At 41.2% G+C, this 24,028-nt stretch overlaps 1 non-coding gene and 1 pseudogene across 1 annotated transcript; both read left to right on the forward strand.

Moving 5' to 3' along the window:
* Positions 1–21,720, forward strand: part of LOC140614745 (nucleolar and spindle-associated protein 1-like) — a 147,975-nt pseudogene extending 126,255 nt beyond the window's left edge.
* Positions 7,440–7,546, forward strand: LOC140615664 (U6 spliceosomal RNA). The gene has a single exon (XR_012016147.1). It is a non-coding gene; the product is annotated as a U6 spliceosomal RNA (small nuclear RNA).
* Positions 21,721–24,028: the final 2,308 nt, after the last annotated feature.

A 24,028-nucleotide genomic window follows, 5' to 3' on the forward strand; every position in this document is an offset into this window, starting at 1 on the left:
ATAAATAAAATCTTTGGAAAAAATATAAATATAAAATATATATATATAAAATATAAAATAAGCCATTGTCCTCAATAAGCTTATATTAAATCTTAAGAAATTCAGTTTACAGTGCATCCAAGGTTCCTGCTTTGTCTTCTGAGCTCCCAGCACATGCACTCATTTGGTAGAGAAGTCTGTGTTGAAGTTCTCTATGCCTCATATTTTGCCTACCATTAAGGACAGAGGTGAAAGATGCTGTCCTTGCCCTCTGAGAGTTTCGGTTCATGTCACTAGCATGGCTCATAACACATGTATTATGGCTCATTATAAATATGTCTTTTTTTAAATTACTGTTTTTTTAATATTTTATTTATTTAGTTGAGAGAGAGTGAATGGGAGCAACAGGGAGAGAGAATCTGTATCAGACTCCACCCTGAGCACAGAGCCTGACATGGGGCTTGATCCCACGACCACAAGATCATGACCCAATCCAAAACCAAGAATTGGAGGCTTAACCAACTGAGCCACTCAGGCACTCCACATTTGTAAATATGTCTTAAGGATGCAGGCCTTATTCACATTTGTTCACTGTGTCTAGCACAATATTCAGTTTAATTGCAACAAAAAGTTAAAAAGCTAATTTTTTAACCAAAATACAGTCAGGGGAATAAAGAGAAAAATGAGATTAGATGAAAAGGAATCAGAATTGTTCAACTGAACAACCATTTCCTGATTGCCTGTCATGTGCCAAACATCCTTCCAGGGAATTTTTATATGTTCTTTTTTTTTTTTTTTTTAAGATTTTATTTATTTATTCATGAGAGACACACAATGAGAGAGAGAGGCAGAGACACAGGCAGAGGGAGAAACAGGCTCCATGCAGGGTCGATCCCAGGTCTCCAGGATCACGCCCTGGGCTGAAGGCGGTGCTGAACCACTGGGCCACTGGGGCTGCCCTGTATGTGTTCTTTTTGTCTAATCCTCACCCCAACCGTGTGAGGCAGGAAGGAACCTAACCTTACTAAGTCTTACCAAGGTTAATGCCTCACTCTCTTCAAAGCCCTCCTCCTCACTGCAGCCAGGTGACCCAGTCAGCTCATTCATTGGCTCAACAGCCTTCCGTGGCTCTCCTGCCCTGGTAGCCTGAAACCCTCAACTGACTTTCAGGAGCTAAGGGACCTGGTGCATTCCCATGTCTTCAGCCTCATTTCTTGCCACTCTTTTTCCTGTTCTCTCTCTCTCTCTCTCTCTCTCTCTCTCTCTCTCTCAGTATAATGCATTCCCTCCAGTTCCTTGAGCACACACCACACTCTTTTTCATATCCTGGCCTTCCCACAGGCCATACTCTCTATCTAGAATGCTTTTTTCCCTCTGTTCTCAAAAAATGTTGAATGAATGGATATTGGAGAAAAGTCAGTGTAGGATCCTGTTCAGGGAAAAGATTAGGAGTAGTAAAGTGATTAGGGAAATAATCACAAAACAATGATAATAGATAGATTGCTTGAGGTTTAAGCCAATCACAAGACGTAGCACATTAGCACCCAGATCTTGGTTTCTTCTCTTCATCAGTCCATGCTCTTCCTTCAAGCCTCATCATTAGTGCCACTTTCTCTAGGAAGCTTTTTAATTCCAGAGGTGGTTAAATCTTCTTCCTATCTGCCCTATGGCTCCATTTACGTCCCTTGTATAATGCTCATCACACCTGACTGAAGCACCTTGAGAGCAGGGCCATCCCTTTCTTGGTTGCTTCTCCATCCCTAGCACATGGCACTATAACCACCACACTCTATAAATGTCTATATAACATTCCCAATAAAATGGAGCAGGAATCCTTGGAAAATTAGTGACTCTAGGGCAGGTTCGGGGAAAACACAAGATGAGTCTGGAGCATATTGTAGTGCCAGAAAGTAAAGAAGTACACAAGTATCCAAACGGGGGGGATGGACAGAGTGACTGTCACCTAACAGACAAAATAGGGAAAGGGAAAAATAGTAACTTTAGTAACAGGAGAAACCTGATAGAAACTACCTTAACCAGTCAAGGTTAACATCACCAGTAATGCATACTGACATCATGAACTGCCTGATAGGATGGATGAGATTGGCACCTCTCTCCTGGGATATTCTTTCCCAAGATCCATAACCTCTATCTAACCATAGGAAAACATCAGATAACCTAAATTGGGGGCAGTTTAAGAAATATCTGATCAGTGCATTAAAAAATGTCAAAGTCATGAAAAAGCTTAGAAAGCTACTAAAGAATCAGAGAAGACCATGGGGCTGCAGTAACTTAAAGCGTGAGAGTAACGTCAGCGGCCGGGCCATGTAAGCCATTTTCCTCTTTTTTTTTTTTTTAAGATTTTATTTATTTATTCATGAGAGACACAGAAAGAGAGGCAGAGACACAGGCAGAGGGAGAAGCAAGCTCCCTGTGGGAAGCCCGATGCAGGACTTAATCCCAGAACTCCCGAGATCATGCCCTGAGCCGAAGGCAGATGCTCAACTGCTGAGCCACCCAGGTGCCCATCTGTTTTTCCTCTTTATCCCCCGTTTTAGCTAATGAATGAGTCACCCACACTTGAGCAAAATTGTCTTGATTGGTCCTTTGGGTCCTAGGACCTTACTCCAAGGGATCTGGGAGGAATCTCACCCACCAGTGCTCCTTGTAAGAGACAGACAAACCTCCAAAACAGGACACAGAACAAGTAGAGCCAGCGAGGCATAGACCCCATTAGCTGCCCTCTGGCAAAAATCGGGTGAGTGCTGACAAGGCAGGCACACACACTTGAGTGACAACCTATAGAAGTCCAGACTCAACACACCATTGGAGAAAAAGAAGAAGTGAAAAAATACGAATTTGGTTGTGGTGGAGGCAGTAAGAGACCATTTCCCTTCGCTTTTCCTCCTCCCCAAGGAAACACTGAACAAGGCTGACGGTGGTGGGGGTGACCTCTCCCATTGGGCAGAAGGAAAGCTGTAAGTACCAGGCTGCCCCAGCTGGCAGAATGTGACTGGAGAAACCTGTTTGTCTCCATCAGCACTGGAAGGACTGAAATGGGAGCTCTAAGACGTGGGGGAGGGATGATATTAGAAAAGAGGCAGATAAAAAGTTCAAACCACCTTTAAAGGGATTGTGCTTGGGGACTCCCCGATGGCTCAGCAGCTGAGCATCTGCCTTCGGCTCAGGGCGTGATCCTGAAGACCCGGATCGAGTCCCGCATCGGGCTCCCTGAATGGAGCCTGCTTCTCCCTCTGCCTCTCTCTCTCTCTCTCAAGCTCCCAGTGCACTACTGCCAAACCCACACCTCAGGGCACTCTGCTGCAGGCTCCCTGTGCATGTTTTCAGGTGTGTTTGCTAGAGCTCTCTACAGACAGCACCCTCAGAAAATAGTGGTTGGCAGGCGAGGAGAAACCACAAACTTGAGCTATAGCACCACCTTCTGGAAAATATGAGAGGTTTCCAGTAACCAGCCTGGTGTATTTCAAGAACCAGAGAAAAACATGAAAACTTAAAAATCCTGCCATAGGACAGAGCAGGTTCAGCTTCACAAGCACAAAGGAAAAACTCAGATAATAATAATGTTGTAGAATATGACACCCCATCTGCTGAAGACAATGAGCATAGAGTTAAGGAGTTCCTTGCTACTTCAAATAAGGAACATGAAAAAAATCAAAGAAATATGGCGTCATAAAAAAGAAAATGACAAGTCTCTAGCAGCTGGGCTCAAAGGCACAGAATATTGTGATCTAACTTACAAAGAACTTAAAATAGCAGTTACGAAGGTTCAGTGAGTTATAGGAAAACTCAGAAAGTCAATTCAATGAAATCCAGAATAAAATATATGAACAAATATGAGTTAGTTTCCAAAAAGATTGAAATGATAGAAAAACATCAAAAAAACGTTGGAGCTGAGGAAGTCAATGAAGGAGATGAAGAATGCAATAGAGAGGCTCTGCACTGGGGCAGACTAGATGGAAGAACAAACACATGCCTTGGAAGATAGGAATTTTGAAACAACGCAGTCAGAAAAAAATGAAAGAACATAGAATTTTAAAAAGCAAAGAAAACCTGCATGAACTATGGAAATTCATTGAAAGACAAAGATCAGAATAATTGGGGTTCCAGAGGGACATAGGGAAAGAGAATCTATTTAAAGAAATAATAGCAGAGGAAACATAGGGAAAGAGACCTGGACATACTAGTCCAGGAAGCTAATAAATCACCCTATTAGCTTAATGAAAAAAGATCTTCTCCAAGACACATTATAACGAAATTATCAAAAATAAAAAATAAACAATCCCAAATGCAGCCAAGGGGGAGGACAATGTAACCTACAAAGGAACCCTCCCTATTAAGCAATCTGTGGATTTTTCAGCAGAAATTCCATAGGTAGAGAGAGAGTGGAATGACATATTCAAAACGTTTAAAGATTAAAAATTGCCAGCCAAGAACATGTTATCTGACAAAGTTATTCTTCAGATATGAAGGAGAAATAAAGGCTTTCCCGACAGACAAAAGCTAAAAGAGTTCATCACCACCAAACCTGCTCACACGAGGGATCCCTGGGTAGTGCAGCGGTTTGGCGCCTGCCTTTGGCCCAGGGCGCGATCCTGGAGACCCGGGATCGAATCCCACCTCGGGCTCCCGGTGCATGGAGCCTGCTTCTCCCTCTGCCTATGTCTCTGCCTCTCTCTCTCTCTCTCTCTGTGACTATCATAAATAAATAAAAAAATTTTTAAAAAAACCTGCTCACATGAAATGCTGAAAAAAGTTCTCAAAGCTGAAATGAAAAGACAATGACCAACATGAAAATGTATGAAAGGGTGCAGCACACTGGTATAGGTAAAAAATGTAGTCAGATTTAGGTAACTATTTTAACCACTCAATTATAAGTATAAAATTTAAAGGAAAATAGTAGGAAATATAACTATAGTACTATAAATTGTTGATGAATAAACAGCATAAAAAGAGGTAAATTGTGACATCAATAATATAAGAGGGAAGAGTAAATGTTGGAGCCTTTATCAGTGACCAAAGATAAGTTGCCGCCAGCCTAAAATGAACTGTCTTATCTGTAAGATGTGTTAATGCAAGCCCTGTGATAAACACAAAGCAAAAACCTAGAGTAGATTCACAAAAAACACAGAAAGGGAAACAGACCCTACTAACATGAAAAATAACCAATTTACAAAGGTAGGCAGAAACAGAAAAGGAAACAATGGAGATACAAAAAAAAAAAAAAAACCCCACAAAACACAAACACAGAACCAATTAATAAGTTGGCATTAGGTGATCCCTGGGTGGCTTAGTGGTTTGGGACCTTCCTTCAGCCCAGGGCATGATCCTGGGGTCCCGGGATTGACTCCCACGTCGTGCTCCTTGCATAGAGCCTGCTTCTCCCTTTGCCTGTGTTTCTCTCTCTCGCTCTCTCTCGAATAAATGAATAAAATCTTTTAAAAAAAATAAATAAGTTGGCATTAATGGTCCTTAATATCAATAATTACTCTAAATGTATTTGGATTGAATACACCAACTAAAGGCACAGAGTAGATGATGGATTAAAAAACAATAGCAACAACTATATGCCACCTACAAGAGACTCATGTAGATCTTAAGGACACACACAGAATCAAAGACAAGAGAGGTGCCTGAGTGGCACAGCCGGTTAAAACTCTTGATTTCTTCTCAGGTCATGATCTGAAGGTTCTGGGATCAAGCCCCATGTCATGCTCCCCCATCAGTGGAGAGTCCTTTCCCTCTCCCTCAATTACCCCCACCTCCCCCACCTCCTGTAGGCCCTTCTCCCAGAGGCTGTTTCAATCTCTTTCTCTCTCTCTCTCTCTCAAATAAAATCTTAAAAAATAATAATAATAATAATCAAAGTCAAGAGATGGGGGTGCCTAGGTTGCTCAGGTGGTTGGGCATCTGCTTTTGGCTCAGGTCATGATCCTGGGGTCCTAGGATCAAGTCCTAATTTTGGCTCCTTGCTCAGAGAAGCGTCTGCTTCTCCCTCTCCCACTCTATCTGCTTCAAATGTGCTCTCTCTCTCTCTCTCTCTCTGTCAAATAGATAAATAGATCTTTAAAGAAAATTAACAAAGTCAAGGGATGGAAAAAAGATTTTCCATGTAAGTGGAAACTGAAAGAAATGTTAGCTATACTGATATCAGACAAAATAAACTTTAAGTCAAAAATGGTTTCAAGCAGCAAAAATGGCTATTATATAATGATAAAGGGATCAATTCATTAACAAAATATAACAATCATAAAAATATATACACCTAATGTCAGAGCACCTAACTATACTAAGTGAATACTAACAGATATGAAAGGAGTAATAGAGATGATACAATAATAGTTGAGGACTTCAATATCCCACCTTCAATAATCCACACAGATCATCAACAAGGAAGAAATAGACTTGAACCAAACTGTAGACCAAATGGACCAAACACACAACTATAAAATATTCCATCTAACAGCAGCAGAGTACAGAGCCCAGAATTAAACCCCAGCATATATAGTCAACTAATACTTGATAAGAGAGCCAAGAACATCCAATGAGGAAAAGAAAGATAAGATAGTCTCTTGAACAAAAGGTGTTGAGAAAACTGATTAACTACCATATGCAGAAAAAGGATACTGGAACTCTATTTTACATCACTCACTAAAATTAACTCCAAGTGGAAAAAAAAAGACTTAAGCAATAAGACCTCACCATAAGAACCCAGGAAAGAAACTCTTCAACATTGCTCTTGCCAGTGACTTTTTGGGTACGTAACCAAAAGCACAAACAAAAGCAAAAATCAATGAATGAGATTACATCAAATTTTAAAGCTTCTACACTGCAAAGAAACAGTTAACAACCAAAAAAAGGCAACCTACAGAATGGGAAAGAATATTTGCAAACCACATATCAGATAAGTCAATCTACTAAATTTATAAAGAACTCCTACGGTACACTAGCAACAAAAAAAAATCCAATCAAAAAAATGGAAAGAGAATTAAATATAGACATTTTTCCAAAAAGATATTCACATGGCTAACAGGTACATGAAAAGGTGCTCAACATCACTAATCATAAGGGAAATAAATGCAAATCAAAACCACAATGAGTTATCACCACACACCTGTAAGAATGGTTATCATCAAGAAGAAAGGAGATAACAAATGGTAAGAATGTGGAGAAAAGAACCATTGTGGCCAGCCCAGGTGGCTCAGCGGTTTAGCACTGCCTTCAGCCCAGGGCCTGATCCTGGAGACCCGACATCGAGTCCCACGTCGGGCTCCCTGCATGGAGCCTGCTTCTCCCTCTGCCTGTGTCTCTGCTTCTGTGTGTGTGTGTCATGAATAAATAAATAAAATCTTTTAAAAAAAATTGTGCACTATTGTTGGGAATGTAAATTGGTCTAGCCACTATGGAAAACAGTCTGAAGGTCCTTCAAGAAATTAAAAATATTGCTCGCTTCGGCAGCACATATACTAAAATTGGAACGATACAGAGAAGATTAGCATGGCCCCTGCTCAAGGATGACATGCAAATTCGTGAAGTGTTCCATATTTTTTGATGGCAAAGAGGGAAACTGAGGAAAAAAGAGACAATTAAAAGACCATGAAGATAGATTAAGGGAAATAAACGACAGCCTGAGGAAGAAAAACCTACATTTAATTGGGGTTCCCGAGGGCGCTGAAAGGGACAGAGGGCCAGAATATGTATTTGAACAAATCATAGCTGAAAACTTTCCTAATCTGGGAAGGGAAACAGGCATTCAGATCCAGGAAATAGAGAGATCCCTCCCTAAAATCAACAAAAACCGTTCAACACCTCGACATTTAATAGTTAAGCTTGCAAATTCCAAAGATAAAGAGAAGATCCTTAAAGCAGCAAGAGACAAGAAATCCCTGACTTTTATGGGGAGGAGTATTAGGGTAACAGCAGACCTCTCCACAGAGACCTGGCAGGCCAGAAAGGGCTGGCAGGATATATTCAGGGTCCTAAATGAGAAGAACATGCAGCCAAGAATACTTTATCCAGCAAGGCTCTCATTCAAAATGGAAGGAGAGATAAAGAGCTTCCAAGACAGGCAGGAACTGAAAGAATATGTGACCTCCAAACCAGCTCTGCAAGAAATTTTAAGGGGGACTCTTAAAATTCCCCTTTAAGAAGAAGTTCAGTGGAACAATCCACAAAAACAAGTACTGAATAGATATCATGATGACACTAAACTCATATCTTTCAATAGTAACTCTGAGAGGCTTAATGACCCCATCAAAAGGCACGGGGTTTCAGACTGGATAAAAAAGCAGGACCCATCTATTTGCTGTCTACAAGAGACTCATTTTAGGGATCCCTGGGTGGCGCAGCGGTTTGGCGCCTGCCTTTGGCCCAGGGCGTGATCCTGGAGACCCGGGATCGAATCCCATATCAGGCTCCCGATGCATGGAGCCTGCTTCTCCCTCTGCCTGTGTCTCTGCCTCTCTCTCTCTCTCTCTCTGTGACTATCATAAGTAAATAAATAAAAATTAAAAAAAAAAAAAAAAAGAGACTCATTTTAGACAGAAGGACACCTACAGCCTGAAAATAAAAGGTTGGAGAACCATTTACCATTCTAATGGTCCTCAAAAGAAAGCAGGAGTAGCCATCCTTATATCAGATAAACTAAAATTTACCCCGAAGACTGTAATGAGAGATGAAGAGGGACACTATATCATACTTAAAGGTTCTATCCAACAAGAGGACTTAACAATCCTCAATATATATGCCCTGAATGTGGGAGCTGCCAAATATTTAAATCAATTAATAACCAAAGTGAAGAAATACTTAAATAATAATACACTTATACTTGGTGACTTCAATCTAGCTCTTTCTATACTCGATAGGTCTTCTAAGCACAACATCTCCAAAGAAACGAGAGCTTTAAATGATACACTGGACCAGATGGATACCACAGATATCTACAGAACTTTACATCCAAACTCAACTGAATACACATTCTTCTCAAGTGCACATGGAACTTTCTCCAGAATAGACCACATACTGGGTCACAAATCGGGTCTGAACCGATACCAAAAGATTGGGATCGTCCCCTGCATATTCTCAGACCATAATGCCTTGAAATTAGAACTAAATCACAACAAGAAGTTTGGAAGGACCTCAAACACGTGGAGGTTAAGGACCATCCTGCTAAAAGATGAAAGGGTCAACCAGGAAATTAAGGAAGAATTAAAAAGATTCATGGAAACTAATGAGAATGAAGATACAACTGTTCAAAATCTTTGGGATGCAGCAAAAGCATTCCTAAGGGGGAAATAAATCGCAATACAAGCATCCATTCAAAAACTGGAAAGAACTCAAATACAAAAGCTAACTTTACACATAAAGGAGCTAGAGAAAAAACAGCAAATAGATCCTACACCCAGCAGAATAAGAGAGTTAATTAAGATTCAAGCAGAACTCAACGAAATTGAGACCAGAAGAACTGAGGAACAGATCAAGAAAACCAGGAGTTGGTTCTTTGAAAGAATTAATAAGATACAGAAACCATTAGCCAGCCTTATTAAAAAGAAGAGAGAGAAGACTGAAATTAATAAAATCATGAATGAGAAAGGAGAGATCACTACCAACACCAAGGAAATACAAACAATTTTAAAAACATATTATGAACAGCTATACGCCAATAAATTAGGATATCTAGAAGAAATGGATGCATTCCTGGAAAGCCACAAACTACCAAAACTGGAACAGGAAGAAATAGAAAACCTGAACAGGCCAATAACCAGGGAGGAAATTGAAGCAGTCATCAAAAACCTCCCAAGACACAAAAGTCCAGGGCCAGATGGCTTCCCAGGGGGGTTCTATCAAATGTTTAAAGAAGAAGCCACACCTATTCTACTAAAGCTGTTTGGAAAGATAGAAAGAGATGGAGTACTTCCAAATTCATTCTATGAGGCCAGCATCACCTGAATTCCAAAACCAGACAAAGACCCACCAAAAAGGAGATTTACAGACCAATATCCCTGATGAACATGGATGCAAAAATTCTCAACAAGATACTGGCCAATAGGATCCAACAGTACATTAAGAAAATTATTCACCACGACCAAATAGGATTTATCCCTGGGACACAAGGCTGGTTCAACACTCGTAAAACAATCAATGTGATTCATCATATCAGCAAGAGAAAAACCAAGAACGATATGATCCTCTCATTAGATGCAGAGAAAGCATTTGACAAAATACAGCATCCATTCCTGATCAAAACTCTTCAGAGTGTAGGGATAGAGGGAACATTCCTCGACATCTTAAAAGCCATCTACGAAAAGCCCACAGCAAATATCATTCTCAATGGGGAAGCACTGGGAGCCTTTCCCCTAAGATCAGGAACAAGACAGGGATGTCCACTCTCACCACTGCTATTCAACATAGTACTGGAAGTCCTAGCCTCAGCAATCAGACAACAAAAAGACATTAAAGGCATTCAAATTGGCAAAGAAGAACTCAAACTCTCCCTCTTCGCTGATGACACGATACTCTACATAGAAAGCCCAAAAGCCTCCACCCCAAGATTGCTAGAACTCATACAGCAATTTGGTAGCATGGCAGGATACAAAATCAATGCCCAGAAATCAATGGCATTTCTATACACTAACAATGAGACTGAAGAAAGAGAAATTAAGGAGTCAATCCCGTTTACAATTGCACTCAAAAGCATAAGATACCTAGGAATAAACCTAACCAAAGAGGTAAAGGATCTATACCCTAAAAACTATAGAACACTTATGAAAGAAATTGAGGAAGACACAAAGAGATGGAAAAATATTCCATGCTCATGGATTGGAAGAATTAATATTGTGAAAATGTCAATGTTACCCAGGGCAATTTACATGTTTAATGCAATCCCTATCAAAATACCATGGACTTTCTTCAGAGAGTTAGAACAAATTATTTTAAGATTTGTGTGGAATCAGAAAAGACCCCGAATAGCCAGGGGAATTTTAAAAAAGAAAACCATATCTGGGGGCATCACAATACCAGATTTCAGGTTGTACTACAAAGCTGTGGTCATCAAGACAGTGTGGTACTGGCACAAACACAGACACATAGATCAATGGAACAGAATAGAGAACCCAGAAGTGGACCCTGAACTTTATGGTCAACTAATATTCAATAAAGGAGGAAAGACTATCCATTGGAAGAAAGACAGTGCCTTCAATAAATGGTGCTGGGAAAATTGGACATCCACATGCAGAAGAATGAAACTAGACCACTCTCTTGCACCATACACAAAGATAAACTCAAAATGGATGAAAGATCTTAATGTGAGACAGGATTCCATCAAAATCCTAGAGGAGAACACAGGCAACACCCTTTTTGAACTCAGCCACAGTAACTTCTTGCAAGATACATCCACGAAGGCAAAAGAAACAAAAGCAAAAATGAACTATTGGGACTTCATCAAGATAAGAAGCTTTTGCACAGCAAAGGATACAGTCAACAAAATTAAAAGACAACCTACAGAATGGGAGAAGATATTTGCAAATGACATATCAGATTAAGGGCTAGTTTCCAAGATCTATAAAGAACTTCTTGGGATCCCTGGGTGGCGCAGCGGTTTGGCGCCTGCCTTTGGCCCAGGGCGCGATCCTGGAGACCCGGGATCGAATCCCACATCGGGCTCCCGGTGCATGGAGCCTGCTTCTCCCTCTGCCTGTGTCTCTGCCTCTCTCTCTCTCTGTAACTATCATAAATAAATAAAAAAAATAAAAAAAAAAGAACTTCTTAAACTCAACACCAAAGGAACAAACAATCCAATCATGAAATGGGCAAAAGACATGAAGAGAAATCTCACAGAGGAAGACATAGACATGGCCAACATGCACATGAGAAAATGCTTCGCATCACTTGCCATCAGGGAAATACAAATCAAAACCACAATGAGATACCACCTCACACCAGTGAGAATGGGGAAAATTAACAAGGCAGGAAGCCACAAATGTTGGAGAGGATGCGGAGAAAAAGGAACCCTCTTGCACTGTTGGTGGGAATGGGAACTGGTGCAGCCACTCTGGAAAACTGTGTGGAGGTCCTCAAAGAGTTAAAAATAGACCTGCCCTACGACCCAACAATTGCACTGTTGGGGATTTACCCCAAAGATTCAGATGCAATGAAACGCCGAGACACCTGCACCCCGACGTTTATAGTAGCAATGTCCACAATAGCCAAACTGTGGAAGGAGCCTCGGTGTCCATCGAAAGATGAATGAATAAAGAAGATGTGGTTTATGTATACAGTGGAATATTACTCAGCCATTAGAAACGACAAATACCCACCATTTGCTTCAACGTGGATGGAACTGGAGGGTATTATGCTGAGTGAAGTAAGTCAATTGGAGAAGGACAAACATTGTATGTTCTCATTCATTTGGGAAATATAAATAATAGTGAAAGGGAATATAAGGGAAGGGAGAAGAAATGTGTGGGAAATATCAGAAAGGGAGACAGAACATAAAGACCCCTAACTCTGGGAAACGAACTAGGGGTGGTGGAAGGGGAGGAGGATGGGGGGTGGGGTGAATGGGTGACAGGCACTGAGGGGGGCACTTGACGGGATGAGCACTGGGTGTTATTCTGTATGTTGGTAAATTGAACACCAATAAAAAATAAATTTATTATAAAAAAAAGAAAGAAATTAAAAATAGCACTACCATGTGATCTAGCATTCTAGGTATACATCCAAAGGAAATGAAAACCCGTTATCAAAGAGATGCATGCACTTCTATATTTATTTCGGTGCTATTTACAATAGTCAAGATATGAAAACAACCAAAATATCTATCAATCGATGAATAGATAAAAGAAATTGTGTGTGTGTCCATGTGTATACACACACACACAATGGAATACTATTCAGCTATAAGAATAAAGGAAATTCTGCGTTTGAGGGCACCATGCTAAGAGAAGTTAACAGAAAAAAACAAAAATTGCATGATATCCTTTATGTATGGAATCCAAATAAATTATAAGAAAATAAAAAGAGGGGATCCCTGGGTGGCGCAGCGGTTTAGCGCCTGCCTTTGGCCCAGGGCGCAATCCTGGAGACCCGGGATCGAATCCCACGTCGGGCTCCCGGTGCATGGAGCCTGCTTCTCCCTCTGCCTATGTCTCTGCCTCTCTCTCTCTGTGACTATCATAAATAAATAAAAATTTTTAAAAATTTAAAAAAAAAAGAAAAAGAAAGCAGATAAATAAGTCATGGAGGCCTAATACACAGTACAGAGATTACAAACATATAAACATTAAATTTGACAAGAAACTAAATTTTTAATTGTTCTCACCACTAGAAGAAATGATAATGATAATAGTCACCTGGTTGGCTCAGTCAGTTAAGCATCTGATTATGGCTCAGGTCATGATCCCAGGTCCTGGGATGGAGCCCTGTCTGGCTCCCTGTTTAGTGGAGTCAGCTTCTCCCTCTCCCTGCACCCCCCCCACACACACACCCCTGCTCGTGGTCTCTCTTGGTATCTTTCTCCCTCTCAAATGAATAAATAAAATCTCTAAAAAAAAAAAGAAAGAAAGAAAGAAATTATATAGTGTAATAAATAGAGATATTAGCTAGCACTGCAATGGCAATTGTATTGCAATATAAATGTATCAAACCAATGTCCTTACACCTTAAACTTATATTATGTGTAATTTATATCTCAGTTTTTTAGTAAGTAAATAAATAAATAAATACAACCTGGTATCCTGGAACATAAAAAGGATATTAGTAGGAAAACTATGGTAAAATTTGGATAAATTCTATAGTTAATTTTACTATACCAATATTATTTTAATAAATTAAATATATGTATATTAATAATATATATATAATTTTAATATATGGACAGTGGTTGTGAAACATATTAATACCAGGACAAGCTGGGATAGGGTAGACAGAAATTCTCTGTACTATCTTTGCAACCGTTTTGTAAAACTAAATTTATTTCAGGATAAAAAGTTTTAAAAAAAAATCCAGACCTAAAAAAAACCAAAACCCCAGACCTGATAGCAATGTCCAGTTAGGGGGAGTCCAGCAGGGTAGCAAGGAGGCTTTCCTGCTTTGGGGTTCATGAAGTCTTGGCCTGGCATTGCATCTATAATGCTAATCTCTTCTGCATAGTGTTTTGGATTTTATTAAATGATTTCACATCCTTAAACTAACCTAATGTTTTCCATCAAGAGAAAGGATAGACAAGGAAGGTGCTTACTGTGTAGGGAATGAAAATGAGCTTCTCCCAGGACTTTCAGATAAAATGAGTAAATCCCACATTGAATGCTTGGGATTCGACATCTATAGAGACCAAGGTTTGGACTCGAAAGGAAACTGATCTTGAAGAAGACTGTGACATCATTAATTAACACACGCTAAGGAAAGAATCTGACAGGGGTGGCAGCCAAGTCCAGAAAACGGATACCGAAACACCATGAATCTGTCAGCATGTGTGCAGGAGGATGCAGAAGGAAGGAGGCCCCTAGTTGCTTCCGAGTCCAAATGGTAGGTACAGAGAAATTCTCTCAGCCCTGCTGTGCTCTTTAGCCATCCTACATGATGAGGACTCCTGGCGCACACTGCGCACTGCTCTCTAAGATTGTATTATAGAGCACTTATTGTTTAAAGGCAGTAAATCTACTTGCCTCTTGAAGACAATGAGGTCTCGAATGAATAAGCAAGAGGGTGACTCCCTATATCTATTTCCCCTTTTGGTAATTGCCCTGGGTAGGAAAACCTATTTTTTCTATTTAATATAATAATCTCAAGCAAAATATTAGGCTACATAGTTTTTGTTTTATTGAAGTACAATTAACATACAATGTTATATTAGTTTCAGGTGTACAACAAGTTGTTTTGAACTGGGTACATAACTATCTCATTCAACATTTGCTGAATATCTGCTATATGCTAGACACAAAGCTAGGTGCAAGTGACAATACCGCCATCAGTGTCACACATACTCCAGTGTGGAAATAGCACATAATACAGATTTAAGCTGATAAATGGGTTGACAGTGTTTCATTTGAGATATGAACAAGTGCTTTAAAACACAGAAGAGGGATTATTTCCTTTGCAGGGAGGAGTGGAAAAAGTAGGTGGTGCCATCCAACCTGAGCCTTAAAATCTAAGAGAGAAGATGAACATTTTGGAAAATGGGTCCATATATAAAATGGCTCAGAAATAAAAACAGAGGGATCCCTGAGTGGCGCAGCGGTTTGGCGCCTGCCTTTGGCTCAGGGCACCATCCTGGAGACCCGGGATCAAATCCCACGTCGGGCTCCCGGTGCATGGAGCCTGCTTCTCTCTCTGCCTATGTCTCTGCCTCTCTCTCTCTCTCTCTCTCTCTGTGACTATCGTAAATAAATAAATTTAAAAAAAAAAAAGAAATAAACACAGAGGGATCCCTGAATGGTTCAGCAGTTTAGCACCTGCCTTTGGCCCAGGGCATGATCCTGGAGTCCCTGGATTGAGTCCCACATTGGTCTCCCCACAGGGAGCCTGCTTCTCCCTCTACCTATGTCTCTGCCTCTCTCTCTCTCTCTCTCTCTCTCTCTCTCTCTGTGTCTCTCATAAATACATAAATAAAATATTAAAAAAAAAAAAGAAGAAGAAGAGAAGAGAAAAAAGAAAGAAAAACAGAGTGGGCCTGCCTTGGTTGTAACTCACAGTTCCAGGCCCTGGGGAACCAGTGATGTCTTGTTCCCAGTTTCAGGGGAGCTTTTGTGCTCTGAGATTCAGTCTTAAGGTGCTCCTTTAACACATCTGAGTTACATTCACACCCTTCTTCATTTTCCTCAGTGTGCACATATGCTGCTAATTTGGGATTTTCCTGTTTCCAGCAGCACACTGTGTCCAGAAACAACATTTCTTCCAGCTGACCTAGTCCATGGGACCCAGTCCACCCCTAGGTGCTCTCACACTGTTCTCATTGCCCTGGCTTTTCCTGTCCTTTGCCCTTGACCAAGATAGCCCAGTGCATCCTGGTTTGGGAGGCTTCCATCAGGGGAGTGGCTATGGTCCAATTCTCTTTCCTCACAGAGATATCCTCCTTGTATGTTCGAGCTGATATGGTCTCATGAACTTGAACACACAGGGCAAAGGAAGAGTGATATTGCTGTGACATCTGAGCTGCAGACCGTGTATGGCCATGTGCACATACTTATCTCTGCTCCTGGGATGGACACACCTTGTGGAAGAAACATGGGATTCACCTTGTTTATGGTGAAAATAAATCTCCATTGGAGAAGTGAATTAAGGATGGATAAATAAACAGGATAACCCTATGCACATCCCTCTGGCTGGAAAAGTTTAGTAACATGAAAACCTCCCCGGGGGGTGGGGGGAGGTGCTTCTTCTCTTTGCTCAAGAGTTCTGGATCCCAGGAAGGCACCAGTGAGAATTGATAGCAGACATCTTATCTTGGACTCTCCCATACTACCTGATCTCAGAGCAAGAATTTGAAAAACCGAGTACTTCTCTCTTAAGCTGAATAGAAGTAAGGCTGTAAGGAATTGGGAGACTAGGACAGAGCAGGGCCAAGTGTCTGGAGAGAGGGTGAGGAGAGGGGAGGAGGAAGAAGGTTGTAGGAAAGCAGGAAAGAGGGAGCTCCCCCATCACCTGCCCTGGGGCCATTTCTCATCGAAAATCCCACCCTGGAGCCTGGAATATTTTCTGCAGGGCTCCGATTAGAACAAGCAACGTGGCTTGTGCCATTGTCTGACAGACCAATGCCAGGGCAGCCCAAGATCACTGGGATCATTTAATCTGCAGGATCCATTAGGGCCATCAGCAGGAGGGGACAGAAAATTTTGTGGCAAGTGGCTAAGGGGTGTGGCTTGACTACAGCTTCAGCAACAGCCCTAGGACAGGGAGGAGACACCTGGGAGACTGGAAGATAAGGAGGGAGGGGCAGGGCAACACAGATCTGGGTGGCCCTCATGCCTGCCCCTCAGGAGTTTCTAATACACTGATTCTCAACCTTGAATGCTCTTTGGAATCTCCTGGAACTTTACAAAATCCTGATACTCAGGTTCCACCATCTCCTCCAAATTTGGATTTAAATTGGTCTGGCTTATGGCACCAGGGTGAAGATGCTCCAGGGGAGGAGACTGGAAGGGAATGGAGAGATTTTTGTCACTTAAGAGTAAACAGCTGGAAGGACCCTGTAGAGCACAGCTTCTCTAGTGAAGCAACAGACCAAGAGGGAAAGGATTAGTTACAAATACAGGGCCACAGCTTTTATCTCAAATACTTTCCAGGTCAAGTACTTTTCTCATTTACCGTCCTTCCTCCACTTACAGTCACATGGCCTTGGTCAGATCTCATTTCCTTCACCTGTAAAATGGGTGTTGTCATCTATTCTACTTATTTCCTATTATTGCCATGAAGATCAGGGTTGATGAAGATGTAAGTCTAAGGGAGGAAGGACAAGAAATAGAAGAGATGTGTTTTAAGGTTTAGGACTTGAGAGGAGATTGTCTAAATGACAGTGGTGGGATAGAAATTGATATTTAAAAAAAAAAGAAATTGATATTTTAAAAATGGATTTTCAAAGCCTTCTGAGCTATGTTTTCTTGCCGAAGGGTTTGCTGTCGTGAGGTCCCTAGTCAGGATGCATCTCCCTAGAAGGAGTCAAATCCTGTCTTATTTGTCCTCTAGGGAGCCAATGTCATGAATCTTTATGCTCTCCTTCTACCCTAGAGGCCACCTAGTCCAGAGCTAATATATCTCTAGTTCATAGTCAATTGTTGCTGGGGCAGCCCTCGTGGCTTAGCGGTTTAGCGCCACCTTCAGCCCAGGGCGTGATCCTGGAGACCCGGGATTGAGTCCCACGTCAGGCTCCCTGCATGGAGCCTGCTTCTCCCTCTGCCTGAATCTCTGCCTCTCTCTCCTTCTGTGTCTCTCATGAATAAATAAATTTTTAAAATCTTTTTTAAAAAATTGTCCTTAAAAAAAAAAATAATAATTGTTGCTAGATGAATGAGTAAATGAAATTAGAAACAACCAGTATGGAATTGTGACTAAAAGGAAGGAGAATTATAGGAAAAATAATGAGAGGGAGTGTGGAAGTAAAAATTTGATTTTTGCCTTGGAGGAGAGACAAGCATTTTTATGTCTCTGAGGAGAAGGCAGAAAGAGGGAAATGTCTGATGTAAAGTGGAATAATTAAAAATGCAAATCCCTTGAGCCCATTTTAAATGAAAAATCCGGGCAGCCTGGGTGGCTCAGTGGTTTGGCACCACCTGCAGCCCAGGACCTGATCCTGGAGTCCCGGAATCGAGTCCCACGTTAGGCTCTCTGCTTGGAGCCTGCTTCTCCCTCTGCCTGTGTCTCTGCCCCTCTTTCTCTCTCTCTCTCTCTTTCTCTCTCTCTCTCTCTCTCTCAGTGTCTCTCATGAATAAATAAATAAAATCTTAAAAAAAAATCCCATTGAAGAGTTAAAATATTTGACACCTAAAAATTCTGGTTCCCAGTTAGCTTTTTTTTCCTATCAGTTTATGAACTTTTATACTATATTGCAAATCCTTTTTATCCATGTTCGTGTAAACTGAGCTCAGTGAGCAGAGGGGAGTAGATCTTGATCCGTATTATATCCCAGTGCCGAATACAAAATAAAGGCCACATAATTAATGAATAAATGTATGTATTGATTTTCTTTCTAGGTGATATGGATGCCCTGAACTGCCCTGGAGATGCATCCTCATCCAATAAAGGGGTAAGAACAAAACAATGAAAAAAAAAGAGGACACATGCAGGTAGAGGAGTGTGTCAATGCCAAGTGAAAATTTACCAGCTTCATAGGACATCTGGGTGGCTCAGCGGTTGACCATCTGCCTTCAGCTCAGGGCATGATCCCAGAGTCTCGGAATCAAGTCCCACATCAGGCTCCCTACATGGAGCCTGCTTCTCTCTTTGCCTCTCTGTATGTGTCTCCCATGAATAAATAAATAAAATATTTTTTAAAAAATTTGTCAGCTTCATGACTTCATGATTAGAAGAGAAGGAGGAGGAGCAAATATAATATATTTTTTTTTCTGCTTCCTCATTGTCCTTGTCTACATACTGGTATATTTTCCAGAGCTATAAGCATAATTGGATATTTTGTTTTTCAGAATGCTATTTTGAATGACTCCTTCCCCTACCTGATATTCTTCATATTTTTTCTGTTAACTTGTAGAATATTCCATCCAATTAATGTACTACAACTTACCTCACTGTTTTGACTTTCCCTATTACTGGGCATTTAGGTGGTTGAATTTCTGTTATTATAGAGAATGCTCTGGTGAAGAGCCTCATACCTAGGGATGCCTTCCTTGTGAATTAGCTCCTCCACCTAAATTACAATGAATGAAATTACTGGGTCAGGTGTGGACAGTTTTATGATTCTTAGTACATAGTATCAAGTTCCTGTTTTATATCCACTGTCAGAAAGGTATGAGCACATCAGTTTAATTGCAAACTCTGGCACCAGTATCACTATTACATCTTCTTTGCCAAGTTAATAGATATAAAAATATATCTCATTGTTTATTTGAGTTTTGTTATGTCCTGAATATTTTCCCATTTGCTCATTACCAGCATTTCATTCTATTTGTGTCACTTGCTCATAAGGGCAAATTTATGATATTTTTATATATCAGAATAAATTCTTATATATTATGCATAATAATCCATTTCTGGGGACACCTGGGTGGCTCAGCGGTTGAGCATCTTGCCTTCAGCTCAGGGCGTGATCCTGGATCGAGTCCCATATCAGGCTCCCTGGGGGAAGCCTACTTCTCCCTCTGCCTGTGTCTCTGCCTCTCTCTCTCTGTCTCTCATGAATAAATAAATCTTTAAAAAATAATAATCCGGGTGCCTGAGTTTTGAACTGCTTTGCTGAGTGTGGGGTACGCGTCCTCTGCGTGGTCACCTGGATGCAGCTCGCCATGGCCATACCCTCCCTTGAGGAGCTTGACTCCTTCAAGTATAGCAACCTGCAGAACTTGGCCAAGAGTCTGGGCCTCCGGGCTGACCTGAGGGCAGACAAGTTGTTAAAAGCCTTGAAAGCCTACCTTAAAGACGAGCAAAAAAACTGAGAGTCAGAATGGAAGTCCAACTTCTGCATCCTCTTGGGATGTGACTGAGATGCAGATCAGCAGCCAGGAACAAGCTAAGAGGGAGCCAATTGGCCACATCACCAAAACAAGGAGAAGGTGCAAGAACTCTGACTCCCAGCAGGATCGTTCAGAGATGAAAATAAGTGATCACACTGAATTCCAGAATCAAGAGAAGCAGGAAAACCAGGATCTCAGAACTGTTGGAGAAGTTCCTTCACCACTAGATGAGGACCAAGGAGAGGAGAATGCAGTTTCCACAGAAAAAAGAAGAATAAATGATAATAAAGATTCAAAGGTACCTGCAGAAAGAAAGAAGCCTCTCTACGCAGATAGGTTTTCCAAACCTGGAAAAAGTAAAAGAACTATAAGCACTACTCCAAACTTTAAGAAGCTTCATGAGGCTCGTTTTAAGGAAATGAAGACCATTGATCAATATATTGAGAGGAAAAAGAAACATTTTGAAGAACACAACTCATTTAATGAACTCGAGAAGCAGCCGGTCACCAAAGAAGGGGTGGTGACTCCAGTTCCTCTCCCTGGAAGGCTCCCTGAGGCTCGAACTCCCTCCAGCCGGTGCTGATCGCAGGGCCAGCCCCTGGGCCCTACAGGCCAGAGCACTTTGTGTGGGAAAAGGTCCGCCAAGCGTTCCATTCTATTGGCAACTAAAATGAATGTCAGGTTTTCAGCTGCTACCAAAGATAATGAACATAAGCGTTCACTGACCAAGATTCCAGCCAGAAAGTCTCCACATGTGACCGCATGTGGGAGTACTACAAAAGGCCAGGCTGTGCTGGGGACATGCAAGTTAAAGACAGCAAAGCGGGGATCCCTGGGTGGCGCAGCGGTTTGGCGCCTGCCTTTGGCCCAGGGCACAATCCTGGAGACCAGGGATCGAATCCCACATCGGGCTCCCGGTGCATGGAGCCTGCTTCTCCCTCTGCCTGTGTCTCTGCCTCTCTCTCTCTCTCTGTGACTATCATAAATAAATAAAAATTAAAAAAAAAAAAAAAAAGAGACAGCAAAGGGGAATTCTGCTTCTGTTGTTACCCCATTCAGGCTGACAACTGAGGCAGCACAGACTCCAGTCTCCAACAAGAAACTGGTGTTTGATCTCAAAGCAAATCTGTCTTGTCCCCTCAACCATGAGCCACACAAAGGCAAACTGAAACCATGGGGTCAACCTAAAGAAAATAATTCTCTCAAGCAACATGTCAACAGAGTTAGCTTCCACAAGAAAACTTACAAACTCCTCTCCAGACCGGGAGGAACAACGGAAGCAACATGAACAAAGACGAAAGGAGAAGAAAGCAAAGGTTTTGGGAGCTCGAAGAGGCCTCATTATGGCTGAAGATTAATTTTTTAGCATCCCGTAAATATTACTTCATTCTGAACCCTTTCTTTAGTGTAAATATTTTTCTGTCTTCCTCACTTGAGTGAAGACTTACTTCTGCTGTTTGTTGTTCACTATGTAGTGTTGGTGGGTTCTTCACATGCAGCATCTCTGAAAATACTTTATTAACCTTAACACTCACAAGTCCTTTGAAATGGTTTTTACGTAAGTGTCTGTACAATTCAGTTTTCTGAGACTCATCCTATATATAACCTTGACCTAGATTTTTTTTTAATTTTTTTTTTAATTTATTTATGATAGTCACAGAGAGAGAGAGAGAGAGGCAGAGACACAGGCAGAGGGAGAAGCAGGCTCCATGCACCGGGAGCCCGATGTGGGATTCGATCCCGGGTCTCCAGAATCGCGCCCTGGGCCAAAGGCAGGCGCCAAACCGCTGCGCCACCCAGGGATCCCTTGACCTAGATTATTAATGTCCAGTTTCCTCTGCTGAATCCTCTTCTAGACAGACAGAAGCATTTACCTGATGGTAGGTAATTCTACAAGCTTTAGTGGAACTTGGACCAATAAAAAGCTGAGACAGCCACCCCTTCCTCCCTCTAGAGAACCACGTAGTCTTACTGAAATGGGGAGCCATACACGTTGGGACTGGTATATTCTACCTATGTGATGTGTTTTATTACCTATGCAGGTCTGCTCAGATCACTTGATGTAATCGCCATCTATCACTCAATACATTCTTAAAAACTCAAAAATAATAATAATAATAATCCACTTCTCTAACATTTAAAACAAATATTTTTCCTGCTTTTTAAAATTTGACTGTGACTAGTTTGTTCTTATATAGAAGTTAGGTATGAGCTTTCCATTCATGAATTTTCAAAGACTCATTCAGATACTATATCTAAACCTGTAAAAACTCTCAATTTACTTTGTAAAGTATATGACCACTGAGTTATATAATAAAGTTGTAATTTTTAAGTATACATCTTGAGTATAACTTGATGTTTCCCCAAACTGGTAACCCTGTGGCAGTTTAGGAATCTATATGTGAGAGATTTGCAGAGCAGTGTTGTACAAAGGCAAGACAGGCTCCTTGTCTTGAAACTGTTGTGCCCAAGATTGCGAATCCGAGAAACCACGAAGGAGCCGACACCAGTGCAAACACACGAGGGTTTATTTACAAGCTCGAGCTTGGGTCCAAGTATACACGGCACAGCAGAGCAGGGACTTGGACCCCGAGGTGGATTTCAGCTTAGTTTTAAGGACTGGTCTAGGGGACCTCTAGAAGGGGTGGAGCAATTCCTCAAGTTCTGTTTACATTTTGATATGGGGCCTTCAAGGGCATTGAGCTCTGTTCTCATTCTAATAGGGGCTTCCAGCCCTTGGCTTGGGCTCTGTTTTTATTCTAATATGGGGCTTTCTAGGACGTTAAGCTGTAAGCTGTTTTCTTCCTGTAACTGAAGTAAGGTAAAGTTCAGCTCTTATTCACAGGGGCCTGGGATGGCTGTACTTGTGATAACACTGAACTTAAAGTGGAATGGCCTTAATTTTCTCAGCCTCCAGAAAACTACATTGCAGCATTATAGCAAGCACATTGTTTGGCTTTTTAACTGTTATTCAAGTATAATTAACACACAGTGTTATATTAGTTTCAGGTGTACAAGATGACTAACAATTCCATACATTCTCAGTGCTCATCAAGGGAAGTGTACACTTAATCCCTTTTTTCGGGCAGCCTGGGTTGCCCAGCAGTTTAGCGTGGCCTTCAGCCCAGGGCCTGATCCTGGAGACCGGGAATCGAGTCCCACATCGGGTTCCCAGCATGAAGCCTGCTTCTCTCTCTGCCTATGTCTCTGCCTCTGTGTGTGTGTGTGTCTCTCACGAATAAGTAAATAAAATCTTAAGAAAAAAAAATCCCTTTTTTCTTTTTCACCCATCCCCCTATCCATCTCCCCTCTAGCAACCACAATTTGTTCTTTAGAGTCTGGCTTTTTTTATTTGTTTTTTTTCTGTATATTCATTTGGTTTGTTTATTAAGTTCCACACCTGAGTTAAATCATGTGATATTTGTCTTTCTCAGACTGATTTATTTCACTTAGCAAAATACCCTCTAGATCCATCCACATTGTTGCAAATGGCAAGATTTCATTCTCTGTTATGGCCGGGTCATATTCCACTGTGTATATATACCACATCTTCTTTATCCATTCATGTCTCAGTGGGCACTTAGGTTGCTTCCATATCTTGGCTATTGTACATAATGCTGCAATAAACATAGAGGTGCATAAAGCTCTTCAAATTAGTGTTTTCATATCCTTTATGTAAATACCCAGTAGTGGAATTACTGGATCATATGATAGTTCTATTTTTAATTTTTTGAGGAACCTCCATACACTTTTCCACAGTGACTCCACCATATTGCATTCCCACCAACAGTGCATGAAGATTTCTTTTTCTCCTCACCAACACTTGTTTCTCATTTTTGTCATTCTGTCAGGTGTAAAGTGATATCTCCTTGTGGTTTTAATTTGCGTTTCCCTGATAGTGATGTTGAGCATCT

Source organism: Canis lupus, chromosome 23, assembly GCF_048164855.1.
Source record: "Canis lupus baileyi chromosome 23, mCanLup2.hap1, whole genome shotgun sequence".
In the NCBI taxonomy this organism is placed as follows: domain Eukaryota; kingdom Metazoa; phylum Chordata; class Mammalia; order Carnivora; family Canidae; genus Canis; species Canis lupus.